Source organism: Episyrphus balteatus, chromosome 2 (genome assembly GCF_945859705.1).
Source record: "Episyrphus balteatus chromosome 2, idEpiBalt1.1, whole genome shotgun sequence".
In the NCBI taxonomy this organism is placed as follows: domain Eukaryota; kingdom Metazoa; phylum Arthropoda; class Insecta; order Diptera; family Syrphidae; genus Episyrphus; species Episyrphus balteatus.
The window spans coordinates 1044918-1070249 of NC_079135.1; the positions used below are offsets into that span (position 1 = coordinate 1044918).

A 25332-nucleotide genomic window follows, 5' to 3' on the forward strand; every position below is an offset into this window, starting at 1 on the left:
GAAGACTTTTTGCTTCATACATTTATGACGACTTTTACTTCATAAAAAATTCTTTGTTTTTGAAGACTTTTTGCTTCATCCATTTATGAAGACTTTTGCTTCATAAAAAGTTCTTTGTTTTTGAAAACTTTTTGCTTCATTCATTTATGAAGATTTTTTCCTTCATAAAAAAATAATTATTTTTGAAAACTTTTTGCTTCATTCATCTATGAATATTTTTCCTTCTTAGAGCCAATTTTTCAATCTTCTAATAAACAGTCAGTTAACTGTTAGACGAATAAAGTTATTAGGCTCATAAACAGTCAGATAAAAACATTGAATTTTTCAATCAAGAATAATTTATTCTACAGAATAACAAAAAAAATTGTCAAATTCAAAAATATTTAAAATTAAACGTCATTTTTATTCATGATTGTTTTTGTTTTCTTGTGTTCCACTGTATTTTGTTTTAAATTCTTTCAAAACAGCTTTGACAACTGACACAATATTTTTGTTGAGATTATTCCTTAGAATAATTTTTATTCGTCTCCGAAAGAAGCAGATAGTTTTATTCTTAGGAATAAGCTATATCTGCTTGTTGAAAAATTGATTTTTTCTCTATCCTTAGGAATAAGTACTAACTGACTGTTTAACTGACTATTGAAAAATTGGCCCTTAAAAAATGTATTATTTTTTTAAATTTTTTGCTTCATTCATTTATGAAGATTTTTTCCTTCATAAAAAATTCATTATTTTTTAAGATTTTTTGCTTCATTCATTTATGAAGATTTTTTCCTTTATAAAAAAATCATTATTTTTGAAAACTTTTTGCTTCATTCATTTATGAAGATTTTTCCTTCATAAAAAAATTCATTATTTTTGATTCATCCATTTATGAAGACTTGTTCCTTCATAAATAATTCTTTGTTTTTGAAGACTTTTTGATTGATACATTTATGAAAACTCTTTGCTTCATAAACAAAATTCTTTTTGTTTGATTTTTGCTTCATCCATTTTTGAAGACGTTTTGCTTCATAAAGAATTCTTTGTTTTTGAAGACTTTTTTCTTCATCCACTTTTGAAGATGTTTTGCTTCATTAAAGTTCAAATACACATTAAACGTTTTAAATTTAGCTAACTAAAAAAATGTATGTGACTGATTTTGAGCCAAGTTAATTGTATCAATAAAAGGTAGGTGAGAATATTTGAAAAAAAAAACGTTATTTTCACCTTGAGTTTTTTTCAATTCTGTATAGAAAACTTATAAAACTCATAGAAAACACATTTTGTGATTCGTCGTCGAAAGTTGTTGTAGATTTGTAAAAACGATAGTTTTTATTAGTAGATATAAATTAATCTTTCTAGTCCTTTTTATATAAAACACCACAAAAGAAATTATACTTATGACGATCACCTCACATACGTTTTATTTTTTTTTAAGTTTTTCTGTAAGGACTCAATTGAATGTACTAAGATAATATTAGACTTCAAAGAATGAAACAATCACCACTCAATACACATTTAAATTTTAATATAGAAATTCACAAAAATAATTCTTTTATGTACAAAATTGAAGCAACTGATATTCATTATGTTATTCTTAATCGAGTACTAACATGAAGGTATATTTTCACTAAAATTTATCAAATTAAAATAATTTTACTTCGACTTATAAAAAATTTGTATACATCATTATCTTACAAATTAAAAAAATAAAATAAGTTTTAATTATATATTTTATTATAATATGGTGATGTTGATAAAGTGGCTGATAAATAGAAACATCATGAGAGCCTTCAAAGACGAATATCCGGTTGCAATTATTATTAATCTAGAACGAAGATAAAAAATTATATATATTATAACAAGAAAATTAAAAATATTATGCAATATTATTGTTATTGTTTTTTTTTTTTTATTTTATAGAAGATTTAGCATTAAAAAAATAAATAAGTAAACACAAAGGATACTTTATGTAAACAGAAAAAAAAAGTACCTTGCTTTCTAAACAACGCAGCTCTAAGAAAAAAAAAAATGTAATTCCTTTCTCTAGGCACGAATTTGCTAAATATCCGATAAATGCCTATTATTCATTTAATTATCTGCACTTAAATCTGATTAAGATGGCATTATAGTTTTCTTAGAAATGTGTATTATCTTTCTATGTCGGCATGACAATTGAAAAAAAAAATATTTGGAAAATCCCATTAGTTTTGTTCTTTTGGAATTTCTCATTTGCATTTTATTTGCTCTCCAATTGTTAAAATTTAATAATGTGTTTACAAACAAAAAGTTGTAATTTCAATCTATGAATCAATATTTAATTTGTTTACAAACAATCAAGTTAAAACCGCAAAACGTTGTTCAAACAAATAGAATTATAGTAGTCTTTTGTAAAAAAAAAAAATTAGAATTCTTAAGTAGCTAAAATATTCCTATCAATAAAAACCTTGTCTCTAAAACAAATTCATAAATAATTTTAAATAATCTCAACTCCAGAAAAAGTGTAGTAAAATCGAAAACCTGTTAACCTCTCGACATGTTTCCATTAAGTAAAAAATTGAATGATTCACATCTTATTATCATAACAAAAGAAAAAGTAAATCACTTAAATATTCGCAAAATTTCTGTTTATTTTATTTTTTTTGTCGCTAAACTACGTCACTTGGTTATGCATATACATTACACATGTCTTATCTCTCATGGTCTTTCATCTGACCAAGAGATCTACATAATTTATATTTTATGATTTAAGTAGATCGACAAACACCTTGATGTGGTTTGCGGGAATCCCACAACGAAAATTCAACCAAATCAAAAATTAAAAAGTAAAAAAATATTCCACATTTTGCAATTCTAAGAAAAAACAGTTTGCAATTCTAAGTAAAGAACCCCAAACTTGTAATTAACATTATATTGACATGATATTCTTTGATGTCACTTTACTTGGAAAAATTTCTAGTTCGCTGTTGGAAATTTCCAAAAAACCACACAAAAATTAAATAAACTGTCACCAATTAAACTAAAATACCTACGTATCAATCACAGATTATGTAAATTAAAAAAAATAAAGCATTTATTTAAAGTGACAAATTTAAGTGGAAAATGTTTAACGCTTCAATATGACTATTTTCTGTATTATGGAAATTGATGTGATGATGGAAATTGACTCAAGTTTCATTCATGTTCATAACTCTACTAGAAAATTTAACATTCAAATTATGTATTTTACCATCCAATCTGAAGTGTGATTTATTAGATTCGACTCTGAACCTTGTTGACTTAAAAAAATATTCAGTTGCGCAAAAGAAAGTTCGCTGCTCAGCTCTTTCGTTTTGTAGGAGTTCAAATTGTATTGAAATATTTTATAGGATTTTTCATTTATATAAAACTTTAAATTGTGACCTTTAATCTCACAATGTGCTGAACTAAATTTCTAATGGCAAAATTTCAATAAAAATGTTTTTAAACAGGGAAAAAAGACATGAACTCGCGAAGAGTTCGAAAAAAGGATATTCTCTAAGATAAAAAAAAAATCAATTCTCAAAATCTTTTACATAAGTAGGAAGGCAGAGCTCTCTGCAGTACTTATAACTTATTTTATTTGTAAGGATGTAACACAAATTTTGAAATATAAGTGGATTTTTTTTTAATTAGAGATACTGTGCTATTGTCAAAGGATATGGATATAGGGTGCTTTTTAGGGCTATGATTTTGAGAAAAATCCCGTAAAAGAAAGAGTTTCTTTTCCAGATTTACTTCGTATTCCCTGAAATGTGTATACATAGTAGTAAATGCCTTTGAATCTTCACTGAAAAAGAAGTGTTCTGAAAAAAAAAATGTATAACCTTTAGTTTCAAAATCAATCAAAAAATAAAAATACAAATTATTTGACAGTAATTGATCTTAAAAACTCTAGTATACTGTGAATTTGATTAAGTCGCAATTATTTTTTATCATTAAATGGAATTTTTTTTTAATCATTTTTGCCATTGAACAGATTAAAAAACGCGTTTTAAAAATTAAGATACACATTCACATCTAAAAACTAATGGGAAATTAGAACTATGACAAGGCAAGCCACCAATGAACTTTGATCAACGTCAAATGTATGACTAATTAAATTGGCGCGGGGAACCCTTCTTTAACAACAACAACATCAAACAAAATATCAAACAAACTTGTTTTTATTTTTTCGTTGAAAGAATTTATAAATTTTGTCAAAGCAAAAAATATTAAAAACGTCATGTTAAATTGCATGTTTTGTTGTTGTTTTTTTTTTTTTATTAAAAATCAAGTTGTATATGGACTTGTATGATTTGGAATTTTAATTTTAGTAAAAGTATACACGTTACATTAATTGAATTCACACTTAATTTAAAAACCTTGACTCTTGCATCCCTCTACAAAGAGTTTCCCAATACGATTTAAGAACATTTTTCTCAATTAAAAATGATCTTATTAAACTGAAACGTGTATGTTGTTAATTTCTGTAAGTAACAGTAAACTCGAATTCCTCTAAAATCATTTCGCTATAATACATAAATAATAATTAATTAAAATAATGAGAATGAGAATGACAGATTATGTCCATTTAAAATAAACTCACGCAATTAACATATATTTTTAATTGCCTTTATTTGTCCAAATAAGTCATAACAAACGTCAAGTACTTTATGGTAAAGAGTAGTAATCTAGTCATTTTTTTTAATGAAAAAAAAATGAAATACTTACTTCCGGCGGACGTGTTATGTTAACTATCTCAATTTTATCTGACCTCTATGCAAACTCAACTGTACAGTAATCTTTTGTCTTTTAAACATTCAATTTAAATATCCGCGAACATTAAACAAAAGACCACGTGGTCCTAAAAGTCAGGGCCAATTTACTTATTATATTTATTTTTTTCTTTACATAAATATAAGAATCTAATATTTATAATGTGCGGATTAATATGAAGAGGCCTTGAGATAAAACTTAGATTTAAAATGTGCGATTAGGTATATAACACTTCAATTGTTTCTTCAACATGCGCGAGAAGTTTTTTTTTTTTGTATTTATAAATTTGCAATGAACCCAAACCTTTCAATAATGTCTGTGAATTATTTATTATAAGGAAAAAAAAAACTGTTCAATTAGACTTGTTAATAGTCTTGATTTGGTTTTTTAATAGCATCCGTCTCTATCTGTCAATCAAAAGGTCCAAAGCTTGCTTTTATTTTTTTTTTAATGGGTTATCCCTTTACTATATCTGACATTCATTGAATTGTAAATATTTAAAATTGTTACCAACTGTCTGAAGGAAAAACAAAATTTTATAAGAAACTATAAAAATATTTGTAATTCTAAAAAAAGAAAACAAAGTTAAGGTTATGCTTAAATAAATTGTCTCTTTATTCCTGTCTTTTGTTTTTCTTTTTCATGAAATTCTCTCTGATTTCTCATTGGTTGGTTTTTTGTTTGTGTCCCAATATTTTTTTGTATTTCACAAAAAATTTATATTTCACCACATTACAAAATGCAATGGAACTTGTGGAAAATGAGTACCATTAAAAGATCCAGATTTTGTAAATGAAATCAAGTGGATTACAGAGACTAACGAGGTGAAAGTGACAGTTTTCAAGTAGTCGTTAGCTTTATAGCTATTTTACTCAATTAGAACAAGTGAGCGCATTTAAAATACCACATGCATGCATGCAGCATGACCTGTTTGAAAGGTCGTGTTTATGATTAAGAATAATAAAGTATAATCTTTCAATTGATTTATGATTATTTATTTTATAATTGAACAGTGCATGTTTATATTGAAGAGAGGGAATAGTTTATTTTATTTTTTTTTATTTTTTACATTTCGTTGTATAATAGAAACTGGTTCACCGTCAGACTAGGTTCTTTTAGTATTTTGTTTTTCTCCTTATAATTGTTTAACGCAGCTTTTTCTGATAATTAGAAAAAAACTCATATTTGCAGACAATGTGTCTGCAAACAAACAGATTAAGACAGATGTTTTGTGATTTCAAATGCAGTGCCGCACTATACAAAATGTAATAAAGGCGTTTTTAGAAATGTAATTCATTGAAATGGAAGATTGGGATAGGAGAAAAACAGTGACAAAATTGCAACAAATTTTAAAGATAAGAGATACAAATAAGAAAAACAGAAAAAAGCTTTTTGATTTGAACCGATACGATCGATTAATTTAAGGGCTTTTGGTGTCTTTTCAAAAAATTATATAAAGGATAAAACTTTTTTTCTTAAATTTTAATCTTTTCCAATAACAGTGGGAAAAATTTTTTTCTATGCCAATCTTAACCATAATATTTGATTTTGATATAATGAATATTGACCCGAAGTCAGAAATGAGACATGATAAAACCTCTCATTTAAAAGATATTAATATATGCAATGCATAGCATATAAGTGTCCAAGAACCCGTGTTAATTTCTCCTCTTAAATTTCAGCTTCAATCAGGTCCTAAATAGGTTATTAGAAGTATAAATATACCCCATTAGAAACTTCAAAAGTATTTAAATTGCATATTTACAACGATTTTCTTTTAAAAATAAAATGAATGACTGGGTTGCACGGAATTGCTCTTAGACTTTTAAGACTTTTATATTCAAAGAAAAACATACAATTCGTTTTTCAAAAAAAAAAAAATTAGCATTTGAGCTGAAAAAAGTGTGCAATTTGATTACTTTTATTAAGTAGCATTTTAGAAGAAAAAAATTAAAATTAATTTTGAATTCGTATTCCTAATCAGTACACAAAATTCCTTCCAAAAAGGATGGCTTGGTTCTAGATCTATTTTAATTGTCGACCAGCTACTTTTTTGACGATTCTATTTTATTTTTGCCCACGAAAATTATTGGAGAACTCTAATCGCCTTTCCGAAAAAATTCTATTAATCTTAATCCAATACAAATAAAATGCATTTAAGTCGAAAAAAAACGCGATGTTGATGTTTACCTGTAACTTATGTATTAATTGCAATGAATTGCAACCTTTCAAAACAATTCTATTTCAGAATAAAACTTCTTGTATCCGATTTCTACATAATTACAATGAATTTGAAGTTTTTTTTTTGATTTGTTTACTTTCGCTGTCTATGCGTCAAGTGCCCTTTTAAGGCTGTCTTAGACCTCGTTAAAGAGTTGTTTACTTAGTTTTCGGACAAAAGTATCGAATAAATCACTGTCAAAAATGCATAAGTAGAAAAAATTTTTAAAAATAGAAAATAGTAAATAAGGGTGTAGTGCCAAAGTTGATACAGAGTTTGGATCGGGATTACCGAAGACAATGATAAGAAACGCTAATAAAAAAATAATCTGATAGAGAAAAATGTATGTTCTTTGGGAAGTATTTCAACTGCGATTTGAGCAAAAACAAACGATATTCTAACAAAAAATATGAACATGATTTTAAATTGTTAATGGCATTTATTTCCGTATTTCCGTGTTTCAACTGTCGACTCCATTAATCTTAAAAAATTGTTCTGATTTTGACCAGATTTTATTTTTATTATTCTTTTCCAAACCAGTTTTGTATAGTTTTTATATTAAATAAAAATGCCTCACTTAGTCTCTACTTCCCTATCATTTTAAATATTTATAAATTCGAACTGACACTAAATTATTTCATATGAGATGACAACAAGATTAAAGACTCTATTACAGAGTTCAAGAAAACATCACGTTAAATAGCCGTGATAGAAAATTAATATATTAAATAATCATTTGGAAAATCTTAGAAGTCAAGTCGTTGTACTCTAATTTTAATACAATTTCACCACAAAAGGTAATGGACACATGTGGTTGCAATTTTAATTGCAATTTCATAACATTTTTTCACAATATCATTCAAAAATTACATCATTTTGGAAATTCTCAAAGTATATCTTAATAAGAAAAACAAGCTTGTTATTTATAATTATTACAATTATTTAATTGAATTAGGTCAATTATTTTTTTTTTTTTCTTTGTATAATTGAAGTGTTGAAACGAAGAAAGAGTTAAAAGTGACATTTTTTAAGATTCTGGAATTTTTGTTGCATGGCAATTACTTCCTTATGACATATTTGCATTTGGGTTTTCTTAAAGAATTTTTAATTACTGCCTTTCTTTAATCTCTTCATTTGCGGAAGACATTGTAGTTGATTTATTATTATTGAATAATTCAAATAAATGTCATGAAATGTGGTTTACAATAATTAAAAGTATGTTTTTTTTTAAAAGAATTTAAATTATCGATTCTTGAAGCTTTGATTTATCATACAAAGTGACAGTTTGGACAGATTAGCTTATCTATATTACCTCTGGAAGCATAAATTACAACAATACTAAAATTATAGATTCAGCTACACATAACGCAAATCGCCCCCTCTGTTTAATATAGTATTTGTAAGACTTTGGTTTCGCCCCTGGTTAAGTCTAACAGAAAAACTTAACTAGTATTGTTCTTATAGTTTGTATTTCACAAAGATATTATTATCAGTCATGTTTCTGAAGAATTGAATTGATTTCAAATTGATACACTTATATTGTTTTTATTTACTGAACAAGTCATATTCTTATATGCTATTTCCGGTATACCGCAGAGCAGCCATTTAGGCCCTGTCTTGTTTATTTTAATCATAAGAATGATTTACGTTCCGTTTTAAAGCATTCGATCTGTATTATTTATGCTGATGATGTAACAATTTTCAGACTATTTTTAATATTCGTGATTTTTTTGTTCAACTCCGTTAACTCTTAAGGGTCGCTCCTGCTTAACAGCTTACTTATGACAAACACTTATTCTAGCTTGAAAGACTTAACAGTTATTATCTTCTTTTTAACTACCATTAATTTGATGAATAAAACATTTTTCCCGTAAAATTTTAAATAAATTTATCAAAATTAAATTAAAAAATAAAACAAATATTTCCTTGACAATCAAACTGTGTACGCTCTCAATATTAACCGCTTACCTCTCAAAACTCATTTCCTTGAAGATTTTTGTTTTAATTCTCCAACACGCGACAAGCCCCCGAAAAGTAAATTCACGTTTTTTTTTTCGATTTGATAATTATACGAAAAAATCCTCACATCACGGTCCAACACCACAGCTGGTGTTGGATGATTTTTCAATTATGCAAATCTCATCTTGTGAGAGGTGACAGAAGAAAAAGAAATAAAATAATATTTTATCGATTATTGCAGATTACCCAAACAAAATTTAAAAACCTTTCCACGATTAAAATGAGACCCTTGCCCAACAAGTCACAGTGAGCCTGAACAAGTTTAAGGTTGACCTAAAATGACGACAAAAACTAAAGATGAGGCTTTGTTCCTGAAGGCCTCAGCAATAATAATCCGTTCTTATCAAAATCGGATTAGCTTCCTTTTTCGAGATACCCCCCGTAAACGTGTTTTTTTCGAAAATAATTCATAATCAACGCTAGGCTCGAGTACGATAACTTAGGCGCCGAGAATTGAAAACGGTTTTTAGTAGAGGTGTTTAATACAATCATTTTTTGTTATGGGAGGGAGGGTCTATGTCCCCCCCTTTAGGCGGGAGGGGCAATTTTCTAAAAAATCATACAAAAAATTATTAAAAAACAATGGCAACACTTACAGTTATCAATGATACCTTTTTCAAAAGCTAGAATTGTACACTTAATTATAGTTTTTAAATCAAATTATTTTAATTTGTTGTTTTCGAAATAATCGATTTCAAAGTCAACAATTGTGAAAAAAAAGTTTAAAAAAAAACATTGAAAACTATTTTTGTCAAGACTTTGGATTTCATTACGGGATTAATTGATAATGTAAAGTACCTCAATAAATTCCTTATCAAATACTGAAAACCATATGTTTCTATGCCTTCTAGTTTTTGAGAAAATTGAAAAATAGGAAAACTACTTTCTTTATAAGATTTTTATTTTCTTGGCTATTTTGCTTTGCCACTATCAAAAATCAAAAATTAAAAAGTACTGTGCTTAATCTACCTCGGTTCCACGAATGGGTTTTATTTCCATTAAAAATTGGATCTTAAAAATAAAATTTCTTGGTACTAGTGTGGTACCAGAACGCTCATTAGTGAGCCTGATAAGAAAAGTAGTTTTCCTATTTTTCAATTTTCTCAAAAACTAGAAGGCATAGAAACATATGGTTTTCAGTATTTGATAAGGAATTTATTGAGGTACTTTACATTATCAATTAATCCCGTAATGAAATCCAAAGTCTTGACAAAAATAGTTTTCAATGTTTTTTTTTAAACTTTTTTTTTCACAATTGTTGACTTTGAAATCGATTATTTCGGAAACAACTAATTAAAATAATTTGATTTAAAAACTATAATTAAGTGTACAATTCTAGCTTTTGAAAAAGGTATCATTGATAACTGTAAGTGTTGCCATTGTTTTTTAATAATTTTTTGTATGATTTTTTAGAAAATTGCCCCTCCCGCCTAAAGGGGGGGACATAGACCCTCCCTCCCATAACAAAAAATGATTGTATTAAACACCTCTACTAAAAACCGTTTTCAATTCTCGGCGCCTAAGTTATCGTACTCGAGCCTAGCGTTGATTATGAATTATTTTCGAAAAAAACACGTTTAGGGGGGTATCTCGAAAAAGGAAGCTAATCCGATTTTGGTAAGAACGGATTATTATTGCTGAGGCCTTCAGGAACAAAGCCTCATCTTTAGTTTTTGTCGTCATTTTAGGTCAACCTTAAACTTGTTCAGGCTCACTGTGAAGTGGAATCATCAATTCCCAAAAAAAAAAAAATTACAAAAGTCAAAGAACTAAAAATCTCAAAATATCTGCCGTTGACATTTATGATGTCCATCCACTTCAAATTCAAATAGAAGGACTAAGAGAGGTGTGTGTTCTTGTTTATTCAAAACCACTCACACATTCACAGTTTTGTATTGAAAGTCACTCAAATATTCAAACGAGAGTATAGTGCATATACGCCAAACTAGCTCCCAAAACACCATCCCCCAATAACCTCCCCCGCATTCAGCCAACCAAACAACCGACACACTCGTACATAAACCCAATTCTTGCAGCGTTATAAGTTGAGTGGACTTCAATGACCATGATGGCTTGACACCTGTTTTATGGGTACAAACTGGTGGTGCTACTGCCGAAAGACGATTGCGACATTTGGTCGATATGAACACGAATTTAAGAATTATAATTTAATCCGTTGACTCACCCACTTGAACTGTTTTGAAATCTGTCAGTTGCAGTGCGAACATTTTATGACATTTTAATCGATAAATCTCCCATCATGGGGTTCAAAATACCTCATCACCATATCAGTTCTGAAAATGTGAGATTTTATTGGGAAACCCCTTGATAAAAAATATAACCGGCTCGAAGAAGACGGGTTTCGCATCAGAATTTCTGTGCTGCATCTGTTGAATGCATTTAAATTTCATGCGTTAATCGGTATATGATTAAGTATAGGTGCAGTAACGATGGTAAGTATAAAATTGGGGAATCACGGTGATGGAGTTTTGATTCTTGAAAGTGAATTGGTCATTTCGGAAAGTCCCCCGGTAAAAGTCAAAATTAACCTAAGAATCAGATCAGTGGGAGCCGAAAATGAATCAAAAAAATAAAGACGCATGTAAAAATAAAAATAAACGACGATGATGGCGAGTCATCAGGGAATCACCTTGTGCGCCACCATGTTGATTGAAGTGAAGCACATACAAAAAGCCAATACTGCCGTTTGGGGCTTTTACAATCAAAGCCAGCAAATCCAGTTTTACGGTACAGTACAGAGTTGTAAAGTAACAAGCGTCACTTTTAACTTCTTTTGTTTGCTTCTATGGACGGTCGCGGTGGTGTCCATTGATTTGCCATATAGCCGTAGCAGGTGAGTATACACATTCGCTGGTCTTGATAATTGAGGCAAGTTTGCATTTTGAAAGTGGTTTGCCGCTTGCCGATTTGTTTTAGGTAAGGTCATTATAAATATTGTAGATATACATTTATTGTTTTTATAGGATTTTGTTCTAAGAAAAAAAAATTAACAGGGTGACACCATACATCAGAATGTCTTATGTTTGTTGCATGTCCGTAACCAGTAAGGGGCTCATGAGTAATGATGACCGCTAAGACACTGAAAATACCTTACAAAACATTATTTTTACAAATCACTTGCTATCACTGCTCAGTGGAGAGATTTATTTTATTCTTGAAAGTTAGCAGAAATTTTATTGAGAAGATGCCTTTCACATTTAAACATTCACTGCAGTAATTTTTTTAGAAAAAAAATCTTAAAAGTGAATCAAGTGGTGTCCCCTTAACAAACTATATAATTCAGGAAAAACAAAACTCAGAATTAACTCCGATACACTGTAAATTCTTCTTATTTTTGTTTTTATTTATTGAAACCACAAATAAATATGTTTGTATTCATGAAAAACAACCCCTTACAAAAATTTATTTTGTATCCGCACGTGCCCGTCCTTCCATCTGCTGGAACGAGAGGGAATTGCTTTCCAATAAAACAATCGACTTCGGAAATTAAAAATGGCTTAGGGTCGTTACGCCTCACCAATTCATCACAATAAGCTTAAGTGTTTAAGCAAAAGTATTATTAAAACACAAAAATAAAGAAGAAAAAAAATTGTTAACTAGAAGTTGTGTAGTTAACAAAATGACTCAAAAATATAAACGATTTTAGATAAATTGCGTGCGATAATTGCATGGTTAGATAGAGTTCGCAAGTAGAAGTTATAGTTTGTTTTTTTTTCGAGGAAATAACTGATATACATTTAGACAGACAATATCAATAAGTGTATTAGTAATAATTTAGTCTTTGAAATTTGTAATTATAATTCTGAATGAATCTCAAAAAAAAAATATACCGTAATCAATGATGGAAACTTACGAGGTACTTTTATCGGTCAATTATTATCAAGTCAAGTGTGGCTTTTAAATGAGATGACAACGCATTGTTTGTGTTTTTTTTAAGCAGGTTTGTATTATTATTACTAAGCGCTCGTTTTTACAATTATATCCGGTATTTCTTTCACATATTACTGAGGCTCTAAGGACCCACAAATTAAACTTTTGTACTATTAAACATTTAAATATACACAATATTGTTCAAAGTATATAGTCTAAAATTAAGAGGGATTTTTGACATTTATTATATTATTATATGATTGTCAGTGGCCGTTTTCCAGATGAAGCATTTCAAGGTCAAAAATTTGCTCAACAAAAAAAAATGTTACGCATACACCAGTGACCGTTTAGCTTTTACAACAATTTGCTACTACTGTGACAAAAAAAGAAACTAATATGAATTTTTTAAATGTTTTCTGCTCTTTAAAGTTTCTAACCATTTATTTTTCTAACCATTAACGGGAATTAACAATTTTTATTTTATTAAAACTGAATTAAAATTGAATTTATTTCAAACAATCCACAAAACAAAAATAAATTTTGTTTTTGTTTTGTTCTTCTTCTATGATTAGTATTTTAATGCATCTATTTTTATGGTATAACTTTACTTTACATTTATTCTGAATCCGCAAAGCGTATTTAAATATATTATAGAAATTGACATACACATTATTTTAATTAGAAAAGATTGGTCATATGGTCATAGCTCAAACGGATAGGAAATTTCATAGAAATTCTAAGCTACATTTTAATACCAAGAAAAAAAAACTAGTGTAGGATTATGGAAATATTATACATTTGAACAACTCAAACTCAAAGAGCTAATGTAACTTTTTTTTTTAATTATACAAGAATCATGATTCGGGACTTCCATTCGACTATCAACTATCGCCACTCTTTTTTTTTCAATAAGGTCTGTCAACGGTATTTTTCAAACATGTTTTGGATCTTATTTTTATGTAAAAAAAAAATTAATACTACAAATTTATTTACTAGGACCTCGTTCGTACTTACATTGTTAAAAAACAAAAGAGTTGAACAGCGAACTTTTCTTCGCATTTTAAGATTTTACGGTTTCTTAAGTTAAAAAGGAACTTCTAGCTGCAATGAAATTATTTACAAGACATTTAGAGATAACACGCTAACAATGGACATGATTTCATGATTAAAAGTATTGCTAAGTTAACTGGCTGGAACACATCTTAACTATATTAATAATTCACGTATTTAGATTAACATAAATATTCTATTGTTATAACGATGTTCAAATTAATGGAACTAACAACTTGTTATAGCGATAGGATAAGAGTTTTTTTATTTTTTGTTAAAAAAAAACCCTTGACATTCCAAGCAAAAGGAGAAAGTTAATATTTTTTCTTTTTGTTGATTGATTTTTTGATTTGAAGAAGAAGAAGAAGAATAAACTTGATCTTCATCTTAAAATGAATGATGCAATATTGACATAGGTATTACAAATCAATTTTTGGAATGCGTCGACGATCTTTTTTCTCATAACCTTTATGCAACATCTCATATTTCTCAATTATATCAAAATGCAATCGGTTTTGTCGAAATAAAGTGTAAAAAAGTAATATTTGTTGAAAAGTAATAATCTTCCAAAAAAAATAATACAATAGATAAAACTTAAAAAAATGTTCCAACATAATAATTTTGTTCGATACCAACGTTGTAATAATGATTATTTATTTCTCGAGTCAGAACTCAATACTTTAATTTATTTGACAACGAAATTTAATGTTTTTATCTAATTCAGGATTCAGAAAACTGCAGTAGCGTCTTCAATAAATATCAGATTTGAAACAACTTTCCTTAGATGGTAATATTACTTTACTGATCTTTGTTCGAAAATGTTTTATTTTTATTTAATTAATAGCATTGATTCAGAATAAAATGGTGTTCTTGTTGCCCTTACTTTATTTAAATTTTAATTTGTGGATGGCCAATGAACTCTTCTTTATTAATTTCTTTGAACTTCTTTCAAATTGATATAAAATATATTTCCAAAAGGCTAATAAGCTAACGAGATCGATGATGAGTCACAAAAAAAGAAGACAAAAAACCGTTGCTTTAAAAATAACTTTTTTGTTAAATGCAATTTACAAAATTTATAATATTGGCAGGTGTTACCGCAAAATTAAATAAGACAAAAAAAATATATACCAGTTATTTCCAATAAGTGAAACACAACAATCCGGAAATAACTGGCGGCAAACTGCAACAAGTGCCTCAAAAAAAAGGCAAATTAATTTAACTTTTATTCTCAATGGAGGTCAACCCGGTGAGAATTTGAAATCTAAAATTATCGAGGCAAAAAATAAACACAAAATTAATTTGTAACTGTTACTTAATACTAATTGATTGTTTGTGTATAATAATTCTTTTGGAATTATATAATAAATTTGTTACAATCAAAGTTCATTTATTTTATTTTATCGAAAAGGAATTAAAATTCTTATCGTGAGAACATTTTGACAGTAACTACATTTAATTATTAAAATGTTAAATTGTGCTTCATTTTTTTAATAAAATAAATAATTATATATAATTTGCGAAATTGTACTCATGGAGTTTTTCTGATTTATCAAAAAAAGATAATAAATGAACGTAGGTCATTAAACTCGAAAAAGTTTGCCCAAAAGTAATAACGAGATAAATATGACATATTTCGACATGAGGGCTTTCTTGCTTGATGATTATGGTAGCATAAATTTGATTATTATTAACTCTGAAGCATATGACCTATTTTTAAATTTTTTCTAAAATAAAAACATAATTATCTATTAGTACTCCAAAAACCCTTTTTTATTCAAAGTTAAAAAATAAAAACCAATTCAATGAGTCGAGAAAAACGCTTACAGACAATCAATTTTTTTTTTACAAAATAATATGCATTGGGTATATGCTGATCTGTATGTTACTTTGGTTATTCATCAAAAATAAGTTGAAAAGTAAATGTTTGATTGAAAAATGTGTTTCAGTGATACTAAAAATAAAATTCGAAGCATGATGTAGCTAGTAACTTAGCCTGGAAAATATTTAAGCCAACGATTTTTTTTAAATCTATTTCTATGATTACATTTATCAATTTAGTGATTTTAGGCCTTTGTATAGATTTTATTTTTTTTTAAGATATTTTTTCTTTACATGCTTTGAGAATATGCATCATCTGTCAAAAGTATTTTTCATTTGCATAAATCTTGCAAGCGAAAAACTCGATAGCAAAAAGCAAAACTTTCGAATTAGAATCAAAAAACGAATCAAAACCGAGAATTTTTACGAAATTTCGTTTTTCGTGTTTTTTTTTTTTTTCATCCGAAATTTTATAACACTATAATTTATTGTTGTTTATTTTGTTGCATTCGAGATTTTTGTGATTAGAGATAGTATCATGATCCCGTCTGGGCTAAAAGATTGTCTCGAAAAATATTCTACTGAAGTTACATATGTGGGGATTTTATTTGAGAACATGATAATCTCTCACTGAAAAACCAGCAGTAGAAACCTTAACAATAAAAAAAAAATTTAATTACTTTTAATAAAAGATTTTTGTTTAACAAATTAAAAGTGACAAAATTTTGAAAAAGGTACTAACGAGGTAGTCACCAAACAGATTTATTTTATTGATTTTTTACGACTTAATAACTTTGAAGTACATTAAAATCATTTCATAAATCAACAAAGCTTTAATCCGAAATTGAAAGGCAATGCTCCATTTTCATTATCATTCTATAGCGCGTGTGAATAAATATTGTAATCAACAGAAGATACTTGACGGGAGTTATTTTCTCAAAGTTTTTTTAAAAAAATTATTACATCATAAACTTTTTAAAAATAATAAAAAATACATTTTCGTATAATTTTTAAATGGCTATATCTGGAAAATAATAACAACGGTGCTGTTAAAATAAACTTTTATAAGAAAAACCACACATGCTCCAATTAAATTTTTTTTAATGTTTTCCACGAGTTACAACTTTGTGTCCAAAAATTAAAAGAAACATACAATTTTTGGAGACAAATAAATTAATTCACACCAAGGCAATAACCTTAAAACGTGTACAGCATCAAAACCAATTTTTCGAATCCAAATTTCATATTTTAATCCTCCAGATTGAAGTACTTACGTATACTAAAATTATTATTACAAAAGTCATAAAATTTTTCTCAAGGAGAAAGTATGTACAAGTTTGGTGTTAAAAAAATATATATATAAAATCTTCAAATAAACTTGACCTTCATCCTGAAAAAGCATGATGCAATATTGACACAAGTATTGCAAATCGTTTTTTGTGTTTTTTGGGTGTGTTTTTATGTTTCTGGCAAATTGAAACTGTATACTGTGCGACTTCCAAAATTTTAAAGCCTTAGCTACAACCCGAAATAAAACAATCGGATACATAATGGAGACCGGTAATAAACTATACAATCCAAAGTTTATTACCAAATTTATGTATTTAACCAGTAGCTTATCGTCAAATAATAATAATCTGTTTTTTTCTTTTTTTTTTGGTTTCCACATACCAAACATTTTTGAATTTTATAAAAAAAACCGTTATCGGATATCAAAATGGAATAGTATTTAAATTAGCATGCATGAATATTGTAATTATAGTTTTTTTTTCTGTCAATCATAAAGATTTTTGGTTTTTATTTTATTGGAAGCATGGAATAAAAATAGTTGTCTTTGAACAAAATACAGTAGAACCCAAATAAGGTAGTTGTTTCTAAAATTAATTTTTTTTCTGTTCTATTCATAAGCAACAGACCTGTACTCGCTTTTGATTTCAGAAAGAATACACTCTTAAAGCTTGTTTTCACTACAGCCCAAATGAGATAATTTCACAAATTAGGTCAGTTCAAATTTAATTTTTTTTTCTATTCGATTTGACATTCGAAATGAAATATTTTGCGAAATTATCTCATTTGGGCTCTAGAGAACACAGGCTATTAGTTTGTAGTCTTGATTCCCACTTTTTTAAGATTTATTGAAAAATGTATGCAGACTTTCTGGATTGATCAAATATCGCCAAAATGTAAATAAGAACGAATTGACAATTTTAAGATGCAAATTGCTTGAACGTAAATAAGTGGGTTCGACTGTTAACCAATAAAGACCACTTCCTAATCAATTATATAAATGGTTTATTAAAACTATTGTAGATAAATTATAAATAATTATTATAGTCATGTCAAAGAGCAAGCAAAAGAAACCTTGAACTTGTTCAAAAGGAGTTGAGCAATATATTTTGTAAAAAAATTATTTTCGACAAACTTCAAACACCCACAAATATCTCGCAGGCAATTAAGACTTAAAGCAAGCTTCCGCTTTACCAATTTTAACTCGAATTATTCCTTTCACCGTTTCAGAGTTTTTATATGCCGGTCAACGACAATTGAATTTGACCGTGTCGTATATGTACTTACTATAACCTCTCTTGAACTTTATTGCAATTTTTTTTTTGTTTGTATAAGCTTTTGGTAAATGACTGCACATTAAGTTTTTTATATGCCATTTGATTAATTAATACAAAAAATGCATATTTTTTTTTATTACAAATTCTAGAAATATAAATATTTTTTTTGTAGATTAAAGCTTAGTAAATGTTGACCCTTTCTTTATTGCTTTATTGTATCTAAGGCTGAGTCAACATTTTGGAATTGTTGGAAGGTGGAAACTTGAAAAAAAAAAAAATAAAAACAAGTTACAAAATGTGGTGGCGTGTGTCGGGTGTGTCGCTTGGGAATTGTCTGGTTTAAGTGATATTAATCGACATTATTGTATCTTAACGCTTCCTTAAAACTTTTGTTACAGAAATAGAATGTTGTGCATATTGCATACGTATTGCATTTGGATTTGTTATATTGGGTATATGGGATGTGGTGCAAAGTTTTAAATTTATTTTAGGGGAGTTTTTTTTTTTTTTTTTTTATTTTGTTTTTATTTTATTTTGATGTAATAACGGAAAGAATGTATAAATGTTTCCGCATTGCATTTGGAAATTTTATTTATTTTTTTTTTAACAGCAAAAATGTGTTAATTTAATGTTTTTTTATGTTTTATCAGAAAATGTTATCATTTAAATTGAAAATTAATTCCAAATAATAAGATATCATAATTTTCGAAAAATTTGTTTACTGTTTTGTTTTGTTCTGCTTAAGAATAACATTATAAAAACAGTTCTCAAGGTCGTGTATTTTCTAATTGTTTGAAACTTTTATAAGATGTTCAGCGCATAGAGTGCAAGCGAATTTGAAACAACTCTTTTTTATTAATGAGGATTTTCTTATTATTGTTTTTATAAAATAATTACGTACTTTAGCTTCAGAACTGATTTTGTAAAATATTTATTTTCAAGCCATAAATGAGATTTCATCTCACGGCTTTTTGAAATAATAAAAATAAAAAAATGAAAATGATTCTACAAATAAAAATGTCCTTATTCGAAATTCAACTGAACCCATCAACGTTCAAATGAACCCAACTTTTAAATGAAGTTTGCTCGAAAAAATTCGTCGTTGACATCAACTCGTCTAAACCGTTCAAATGAACTCTAACTTTTAAATTATATTCAAAGAACTCAGTGTTTAAATCAATTCTTTCTAAATAATTGACACTAAAATAATTGACACTGGAATTGACAAAGTCAACAGCGAACATGTTAACGAAAAAATACCATTGGGTATTATAGCAAAGGAAAAATAATAAAAGTACAAATCAAAAAATTAAAGAAAAAACATCAGCAAATAAGTTTTAAAGCAAAAACAAAACAAATTTAATTTCGTTTAAGATTTCGTTAACGAAATTTTGTATGGAAAATTTCGTTTCGATTCAGCAGCGACTAGGCTTAAAGATGAAAAATATTTAGTTTTAGTAAACAAAATGTAAAGTTGTAAACAAAATTCTTATAAAATTCGAATGTACGGCCTTAATTTCAAATTACGTGCAACTAAAGAATATTATTTTTAAAAAATTCTTAATTGTTTCATTAATTATTTAATTTATATTATAAACAAACTTGAAATGAATAATAACGTCTACAAAATAGGTGATTTTCTGTTAAGTAATTTCAAATGTTGTTATTATATTTGTTTTGGGTTATTAACCTTACTATTTGAAACGCCTTTTGAACTATTAATTAAGTGTACTTATTTACTTACTAACAAAACAACAATTAACTCCACGTTTTAACATAACATTTAAATAATGTTAATGTTGTTGTTTAACAAATTCCATCAACACTTGTAACCGTTAATTGATGATCACTTTTTTTTGTTTTGTTTTGTTCAACCCAACTGTTTAAGATATTTCTTGTTTATAAAAATACACGATTAAGACTTTTTAACTTTTGACCTACGATACCTAGTTATAACAGATTTGAGAACTATAATTTTCTATGTTGTGTACGTGCTTTTGAACATTTGTAACATTAATTATTGCTAGAAGAAAGACGAATGATTAATTAACTGTATTTTTTAACTTATCTTAAAGTACATATATTGTTTCACTATTCCTTCTTGTGTGACCATTTTGTGCTAAATAAATTTTACTTTTACGTGAGCTATTAATTATAGGTATAAATTTCGATCAAAATAAACGTCTTTTTTAAGACGTTGAAATTACAAAACAAAGACAAGAAGTTCCCAAAAAGAATTTAAAAACCTTAAGAGCTTTTAATTATATTTAATGTATTTATATATTAGTAAATATTAGTCACACCCAAAACGTGGTGAAAGTCTTAAATTAATATTATTTTATTCGATAGACAAGATATTGCATAAAACTAATTATTTCAATAAACAAAAAATCTATTTGAATCCAAGCTATGGTTCCAATGGGTTGATTAGTATGAAAAAAAAGAACAACTAAAGAATTTATGTCTATATCAGGTTTTATAACTTTTTGTTTATAAAAAGTTGTTTTATTGAAATTAAAAGATAATAATAGAAACAATGTTAAATTATAATGAGTTTCTTTTTGCAACACAATAGTTTAAACAATGCTAACTATGTTGTAATTATTCAAAAACATACATCTACTACAAAGTGTTACACAATCACACTGTTCTAAGCTAGTATATTATATAATCATTTCGTAGTTCAAGGATATCTATAAAGTATAATGCCACAATTTGTCTAGGGTTATTGCGCGCACGCTTAACATATACCTTCTATCGTACTACGAGTAGTATAGTAGTAACTACATTTCATAAATCGTGAGTGAAAGATACTTTTTCAGAATATCACGATCTGATCAATACTCTGATATTCAAAATATTTGCTATTTAATGACTTTTTTTGTTTCTATTATTACTAACAATGGTACATGCATCACATCTGATCTGTCTGCTTATCGCCCGCCATCCCTGACATTAGCATATAATATACCGACATTAGACTCAGACATAACAATATTGCATTGAAATGAGTGTTCATTGAAATTAATGATTTCAGTTATCGAATATCGTTTGAATTATTAACTACTATACTTTGTATATAATATTAACATCCGTTTTTGTCATACTATATGCGGCGGTTACTTTAGAAAAAAAAAAAACGTTTCTTGCATTATTGTGACATAGAGAATATTTAAATAAAAAATTATCTTGAAATTTAAGTAATAAATATATTTCCTAATTTCAATAGAAATATAAATCTAATAATAATATGTTATTAATCTGTATAATACATTAAACACGTGTTTGGTGTTATAAGCTACTCTCTAAAATATGGAAATTTAATTTTATCTTTTTTTTGATAAAAATTTAGCGATAAGTAGGTACAACTTCAATTCTTCTTTATTCTTAAATTTTTATATCTAAGCAAGGTTATTACCATTAATAATTTTTTTTTCTTTCATGCAACATGTCAAATCAAAATTGAAATATTACTCAAGAATAACTATTTAAGGAATATATCATTTCATGTATTTCCTACTACTATATCATGAGAACATTTTAATTAGTTGCGAAATAGTCATCATAGACTTACATAAATGGTTACTAGTTCAACGTACAGGATTTCCGTACGAATAGCTTTTTAACATAAGGGTCATGCTTTTTGTGTGTTTTTCCATTTCAGTATTAACACAAAGCCAAGACACTTCATTCAACACCGCCGCCATATCGTTGCCGCTGCCTCTTACAATAGATTGTGATTGATTTATTATCTTTTGGATTGAAATCGAAGAAAGCAAAACGAGCACAATTATTCTGAAAATCATTACCACTTTATAGCAAAAAGCTAAATTGAAAACAAAAGCCTCTTTGCCGTTGTTGTATGGTTGGTTGAAAATTGCTAACATAAAGCTAAAGCTAAATGAGTGTGTGTTTGCATGGTTGGTTGTTTTATGATGCTGGTTGGTTGGTATGGCGAGGTTGAGGGCGAAGATATTTTATCCGCACGTAGGCCAACTTCTCGGCTCATTGACCATCCAAGAAACATACAATCCAAAGCAGGGAGAGCAACAAGTTTAAGATAAAATTTTTAATTGCGATGGAAGTTTATCATCATTGACGGAAGTTCGCCATCAACAATTAATGGGGTTTAAATTAACTTTAAGAAAAAAAAATTATTTATAAATGAAATTTATCATTTCATTTGGTTTTCAATTCTAAGAGAAATAGAAATACATAAATTAGTTTGATTGACAAAGAAACTACATATATTGATACCAACGTAGATGATCTAATTAAATCTAAAATAGAGACATTTTTGTTATTTTCTCCTTGAAGACCTTCTCAGGATATATACATAATTGAGCTTAAGTCTTTGCATACCATTCTTCTTTTTATTGCAAAGTCAGATATATGTAACTTACTTTCTTTACTTAAAATTCGAAGAAAAGTTCGCTCGTCAACTCTTTTGTTTAAGGATCAATGTTAGTAATAGACGAGATGCGAGTTCATAATTTTTTTATTTTAATTGTTTTCGTCACATAAAAATGAGATCCGAAATGTTTTTGAAAAAAAAACCTTTGATATACCTTATTTAAAAAATACAAAATAGCGGCGCTACAGCTGCTCGGAAATGTGTTTTTGAATTTACACTGGAAGACCCGAATCATGATCCTGGTATAATAAAAACAAATAGTTTGTTCCGCTTCGAATTAACCTGTACTTGGGTTTTTCAACGAATAATAATATCTAAGCTTTTGTAACAAACACAAAATAAATCAAGCCTTTTTGTCATAACCAGGGGCGGATCCAGGATTTTTTTCTGGGGGGGGCACAAGGGACGGATTGGCAAAAAAACAGCAATAACAGTTAGAAATAAAGTGAAGTACCATACGACTGACTAACAAGCAGAAAATTTTAACGACCCACAGTGGTCTAAAACCTGGCCAAAAATATTTAGGCACATTTCCCACATCAAATAGGTACCAAATGACCAAAAAGTTATTCGGAAGGAAAAATTTTCATTTTCTTGTTACAGTAAAAGCCACTTAAGTGATAACCCTCTTACTCCTGGATTAGCCGGAAGAAAAAAAATATAAAAAATCAGAAAATGCACGTACAATTCTGTGCTATATTAAAGTTAGTAATCTATTCTTTGTTTAATTTTTTGACTTAAGTTGTTTCACCAAATAGATTTTGAGAAATTAAGTTTTAAAGATGAAATTTTGAAAAAAAAAAATGTTTACGTTTTTTAATTGATTTTGTATAAAATTTTGCAATATTATGGACATAATTATACCATTAGTTAATGACCTAGTAGTTTTTAGTCAAATACTAAAGACTTCATTCTAATAAATATTAAAGTTCCTAAGAATAACAAAAAAAAACTGAATCCTACTTTTTTGCCGGGAAACCCAGTTTTTTTTTTTTTATTTGCATTAACCTTTTGTAACCCAAGGTCGTAAATTTAAAAATTAATAAGTCAATCGATTGGCCTTTATCTTTAATAAAACACGTATTTTTTAAAAATTCAATAAAGTCATTATTTACTTAGTTATTTCGATATTTTGGGAGTAAAAAAAAAGTTTAAATAATTTATTTTTATATAAAAATTCAAAAATTCAAGCAAAAAACTATCTAATATTAATTTTTAGGCACTTTCCTAAAATCCAAAAATAAAACCCCGTGGGGTTTACTAACAAAAACTATTTTTTTTTCTGAATTTCGTAGTTTTTATACAAATTTGCTTATTTTCAAAAAAAGCCCAACTTTCAACATTAACTGTCAATTAAAAACTATTGGTGCTATTTATTAGAAATTTGAAGTACTATTTCGATAAAGCAATACTTAAAGATTATAATATTAGAAGCTTCAAAAGAAAAAAAAATAGTTTGTAGAGCTTTTATGCAATCTTTTTCGGTTTGTTACAGAAATGTCACATGGGGCTACAAGGGGTTAAATTGTTTTATACCTCAAGAATATTGTGTTCAAATCGTAGGTCTCTTGGAGCCAAATTGACCAAGTTATAAGTATTTTAATACTACCCTTAGGAACGTTTTAGTCTTTTAGTCCAGAGTTCAAAACTTTAAATCGTTATCCCCACAACTAATGTTTTCAACGCCGGTGCTCCTCATAACTTCAAAACTACTGCACCGATTCTTTTGAAATTTGGAACACTATTATTTTTACATATTTTTAGAGGTATCCCTGGAGAAATTTTCTCAATAAAATAATATTTGTAAAAATCTATAAGTAAGGGTCGCTTTTGAGGAGTTTTTTTTCAAGGGGTCTTTATTTTCGGGGTGCAAACTTGGGCAAACTTCTGAAATGCAAGTTTGTTCTACATAATAGCAGTTCTATATTGTATAGTTTATGCAATTTTGTGACGTGTTCCGCTATTTTAAAAACACTAATGTTGAAAAAAAAACAACGAAAAAAGTGCAAATTTTTTAACCCCTCTGTATGAAAAAATAGAGTTGCATATACAATTATTTTTTTTATATCATTCAATGTCATTCGATGTCCATATCAAAATTTTTCACCAAAATCACTTTGAAAATTCACTTTTTTTTAAATCGCAAAATCGTTTACTTATTTGTGAGGTGGAGCTTTTCATGGGAAAGGGATGAAACAATCAACAAAATTCGCATTTTCAGCCAGAAATAGACAAGAAGTTCACTCAAGTTCTTTCTGTTATTATTCATATATTTTTAAAACTCTTATAGTTTGATTTCCTTTAAGTATGAACTTTAAGTTCTGGGGGGGGGGCACGTGCCCCCGTGCCCCCCCCCCCTGAATCCGCCTATGGTCATAACTAAATTTAAGTCCATTTATAAATGCCAATAAATTTATTGTTGCGTTTTATTTAAATTTTAGATATTCATTTTTTCCATCTGAAAAGTTAACATTTAGCTCCAGTTAAAGTTGTTGAAATGTATATTTCCATCAACCTACACTATTTTGTTTTTCTTGGCATTAAAATGTCACTTAGAATTTCTAAGAAATTTCCCATCCGTTTGAGCTATGACC

At 27.8% G+C, this 25332-nt stretch overlaps 1 long non-coding RNA gene across 1 annotated transcript in view; it reads right to left on the reverse strand.

Annotated features, from left to right (window-relative positions):
- LOC129908461 (uncharacterized) overlaps nt 1-23343 on the reverse strand; it is a 100261-nt gene extending 76918 nt beyond the window's left edge. Inside the window, exon 1 of the long non-coding RNA XR_008771283.1 lies at nt 23193-23343. This is a non-coding gene — a long non-coding RNA (uncharacterized LOC129908461). The remainder of the gene's footprint in view (nt 1-23192) is intronic.
- Between the last annotated feature and the right edge of the window lie 1989 nt (nt 23344-25332).